Raw genomic sequence first — 5,042 nt, 5'->3', positions numbered from 1 at the left:
TTCCTCCTTCTGACTTTTTGCAGCACTAGGCTTCCTGTGCTGAGAGCCTAGGCGAATGCTGAGGAAACAGACTGAAAAACTCTGCCTTCTGTTCATTGGCTCTTCTCACAGGGCTGATGAGTGAAGATAAACCCTGCAACAGAGCTCAGACGGGGTAAAAGTGAAGGAGATTAATCAAGGCTGGATTTAATATCAAAAAGAAAATCTTAATCTTAGGGAGCTAGAGAAAAACATTCTTTATCCAGTTTCGTCACAACCTCAGAGAAAATTCCTCCTTCTGTCCCCCTGAAAAGAATAAGCAATTTTAAATCTTCTCTATAAGTGACATTTTTAATGATTTTTTCCCCCTCAGTAGATGCTTAGCTACTGGCAACTCTGTTCTCATCTTGAACAGGAAGGCTTTCCAGACCCTGGGGGAGGAACTGCATGCTGAGGGAAAAGAGAATGCTATTTTACCTACCTCTACTCAGAAATAATACAGATATTGAAGCTGGTCCACACCTTTCACTAAAAAACTGTTGACATTTTCTTAGAATACTGTTGGGTTTTTTAGAACATTTTACCTGTTTCTCCACTTCCTCACTGACATACTCATTCCAGATTCAGATCTTCCTTCCCCTCTCCTCCCCTCTCCTGGCATCCCCTCACCTCATCTCCCCTCTCCTGGCCTCCCCTCCCCTCCCCTCTCCTCCCTTGCCCTATCCTTCCCTTCCCTGTCCTTCCCTGTCCTTCCCTGTCCTTCCCTGTCCTTCCCTTCCCTTCCCTTCCCTTCCCTTCCCTTCCCTTCCCTTCCCTTCCCTTCCCTTCCCTTCCCTTCCCTTCCCTTCCCTTCCCTTCCCTTCCCTTCCCTTCCCTTCCCTTCCCTTCCCTTCCCTTCCCTTCCCTTCGAACAGTTAGATAAGGCAGAAATTCAGCTGGTTCTTCTTGGTGTCAGGATCTTATTAATGACTACAGCTTTGTGCAGGAGGGAATACTGTGAATTTTTCCCACTTAATTTTACAAATCCAGTTTAACATTTTGGCACTGCTCTGCACTGTTCTGAGGTTTTCAATATGCTATTCACATTTGCACTTTGGTTTATTTTTTGAGTATTTACTGTTGATCTAGAAATTAGTAATGCATGTGAACAGCTGTTTTTTAGACAAGGGCATGGAGAGGAAGGGGAGGTGGTTATGTAGGTAGAGATTAAGATACAAAGATGTAGGGAGAAGCAGGCAAAATGTAAGCAGGACGAGGCCTTAAATGTGAAAGAAATGGTGCTGAAACTTGATGTGAAGGCCAGAGGAAGCAAAGGTGGAGCAAAATGCACAGACATTTGACAGACTGCATAGATGACTGCTGCACGAACTGAATGACTTGAAAAAATGAAAGATGCAATGGGGTAGAGGAGGTTTTGGAAGAGCGTGAGCAACCTTTTTAATAAGAAAAATTCTACTTTAAGTTGTCCCAGTGAAAGGTCTCTGCCATTCCTGTAGGAATTCATTCAGGACCAGAAGGAATTAGATGGCTGGATTCTTTTGGAGGGCAAATATCATTTAAGATGTCATTAAGAACCTTTGAGAACATCTTTCTAGTTGAACCCTGAGTGTCCAGGGAAAAGTGAGGAGTTCATATGAGGAGCTAGTCCAGAAATCTCAGGAGGGCTGAGCCTGGGAAGCACTGCAACAGTTCCTTTTTTTATCCTGTGAAAATTCTACAGAAGACAACAGAACTTAAGAAGTGAGACATGAGAAATCTGTGGTGGGACATTACTAAAACCATAAATTTGTCACCAGAAGTGATCAGAACTTTTTATTTCTTCCTCACTGGAGCCTGGCCTGCTAGTTACACATTGGGAGCCAGGATCCAGTGACAGAGGAAGTGACCCTAAGAAAGGGCAGAGTGGAAGAGAGGATGACCCAGATGGAGAAATAACCATGGATGCTGGGATGCATGGAGAGGTGGGGAAAGTCAGGGTTTTTCTGGGTGCATCAGTCAGAAATGTAGTGTGCATTTGATGGAAAGGAGAAGGAGAGAGATAAATTGATTGTGACAGCAAAAGCTGAAGCCTGAGACGTAGCTGAGAATGATGAAGTTGCCAACAAGGTGTGGCTTAAGACCCACTTTCAGTAAGTGCACGTTTCCACACAGCAGCAGAGAAAACTTGAGGATCATTTAAGGTGTAATGAAGAGCCTCTATTCACAGCTTTCCGGCCTCTGAATTTTCCCTGTTTTCTGTCTTCTAAGAGAACAGGTCTGGGTTCTGCCTGTGGTTTTCAGCGTGGGCATTGCAGAGCCATTTTATGTTAATTATCATAATGTCATCAGATATTATTTGACAAAGGCACAGTCTGTGATCTGCTCTGTTTGAAGTGGTTTTGCTCAGCCTTAAAGTCCTTGCTGATGGCAGATTCCATACTAATAACTTGTTCAATAAATAGTACAGGAGACGTAAAGCTGGGTTTTAATTTTCAAGGTGCAGACAGAAATTAAATTACTTTTTAAGAACTTCATTTCCAATAATGACAGGCTGTACATAAATGGGTAAATCAAATTATCTCTCAAATTGGAAATGGTTCTGGAAAAGTATCATAATTCTCTCTGCTACTGACAGATGTTTTACTCACAGAATAAGTGCACACCCTAGCAATCAAATACAATGGTCTTCTCTGGGAATTTGGCAAGGAAATGGAATTAAGACTGTGTTACATTATGCAATGGGCTTCTCCCGACATACTTTAGCATTAAAAACGCTTTAATTCTTTTAGAGATAGCAGTGTGCGTCACACTTATCAGTGAATTTCCTGCCTTTTGATGATCTTAGAGCATAAAAATGGTTATTTTTATAGTGAAGGAAAATTATTTTCATAGGTTTTATTTTCATCCTCTGCAATGAAATACATTAATTTTGCATATGGGTGTATGTGAAACAGAAAGCAAAAGTATTGGATAGCATCACTTCTTGTGTGGGCAGATGCAAAACTTCTACATACACCTTGCTAATGCACTTCACTTTGAGTGGCTGTTCCTCCTACTATTCCAGTTCTGGTCTTTAATGGACTTCACCCAGTCTACCTGGAATATGGTTGGCAGATCTGCCTAAAATATGATTGTCTGATGGTTGCATTCGGCTCTTGCTTTCAGCACACTGTGAAGGGCGGTATGTCGTGGTCATTTCCTAGCATACTGGCCCCATCACATGGCAAGTTCCCTAGCAGAATGGCATAATGAGGTAGGCTGGCCATCAAGATAAACTTTGTAAACTATGTAGCAGTACAGTGACATGGTATGCTTATAAAGCAGCTTCCTGGTTGTTCTGTGGTTGAGTGCTGTTTATTCCTGGAAACACCCACACACCTGAAAGTCCTGATCAGAATATGGTTTCTGTGACACAACTCCTACTGGAGGGTAGGTAAGCCTGGGGTAAAGCCCACATTCCCAAAGTCCCTTTCCCTTCAGAGAAGCTTGCATTTAATAGCAAGACTGAAGTTGGTAGGACCTGACTTTGAGTTCAGAGCTGTTATGCACCCTTCATACTTAGGTATAGGTGAAGAAAATTCTACCCATGTTTCGAAGTATCTCTGGGGAGGGTGGGTGCAGGACTATAAATACTGACTACTTCCCTACAGCCCAGTCTGAGATTATGCTTCCTGTGGCTCCTTAGATTCCTGTCTCAAAAACTCTCCCAGGCCACATCCATACTGTGCAGCTGCTGACAGTGCAGAGCTCCCTGCACTGGCTTTATCTGAGCAAACTTCAAAAATGGAAGCAGGGCAGCTGAGTCAGCACAGCAGTGTACCTAGGCAGGGAATAGCGACTTGTTCATGCAACTCACCACTACTCAGTGGGGATGACTGTTTCCACCCAGTGCAACACAATGATGTATCAGTTCACTGGGAGCTAGCGTTGGGGTCACTAATGCAGTGATAATGAAGTGTTGTGCCTCTTTCGGAGACAGCATTAAAATCACGAAAAGGTATGGCGTTCACCCACTCCAAACTCCTGCATAGGCCACAATGTCTAGGAGCTTCACCTTGTGGTTGCGTTCTAGCATATCTCCCAGCAAGGCTCCCCCTGAGCACTGCTCCAGATTGTGCAGAGAAGGCTGGGCTTACTTGGAAGAAGTGCACTGAGAGCAGATGACTGAAAAGTGAGGAGGAAGTGGCTCAGACACTGGATGAACTGATGAGACAAATGATTGGTGAGAGGAAAGAAGCAGGAACTTCCACTTGAGTCCTAGCTCCCCTCTCTGCTGGAGCTCCAAAGCATCGGAGTCAGCCCCTCTTTTCTTTGGTCAAGGGGAGAATCTTGCAAGAGGTTGCAGTGAAACAAGTAATTTTTGTGGCTCTGCTTGAACAGTAGATGATGTCTTACTTCTCTGATTCCTCAAAATGCTGAAACCCTTGGCTTGATGGAATGAACCATTTATTTTCATTTGACATCAAAGCCTGAAGCTACATCAAAGTCTGAAGCTACTTTTTTTGATGGAGATGTGTTCTATCAATGTCCTATCCCAGGCAGACAAGCTAAGGATATGAAGGAGGACGTTCTGCGTTTGCTATTTGCAGCACTTACAATGATGTGACCTGGAAATCAGGTAGCTCAGCTAGGCTGAGACTAACCTCCACACTGCCCTGAATTGTCACGCCATGTCTATTATCCCCAGTAGTGACTGCAGAGAATAAGATGACTGTATGTGACATACCCTCTATTATTGGAAGCAGCTGGAGTATGGAAACAGGAGAAATCCAGGGGAGAGTCTTTCCTGACATAAATCAACTGAAGTCAGTGGAAAGAAGCTTGTGTATGGAGACATTTCCAGGGTGTAGAGACATTAATTTCATTTTCTGCAACAGAAGTTACACATGTAAGCAGAAGCAGGAACTTCTTCTGCCTGACCTGGGTTTTGGACAGTTATTTCTATCTTTTGCTTAGTAAACAGTACTAAGGCTGAGAGAAGACAATTCTAACAGTATGGACATTTCTAATGAAGAAATTAAAATCCAGTGCCCCTCATCAGTAGATAGCATTAGATCATTCACTAGAAAATGCAAGAAACTTTC

The sequence above is a fragment of the Dromaius novaehollandiae genome, chromosome 1, assembly GCF_036370855.1.
Source record: "Dromaius novaehollandiae isolate bDroNov1 chromosome 1, bDroNov1.hap1, whole genome shotgun sequence".
Lineage (NCBI taxonomy): Eukaryota > Metazoa > Chordata > Aves > Casuariiformes > Dromaiidae > Dromaius > Dromaius novaehollandiae.
This window is presented reverse-complemented; position numbering follows the sequence as displayed.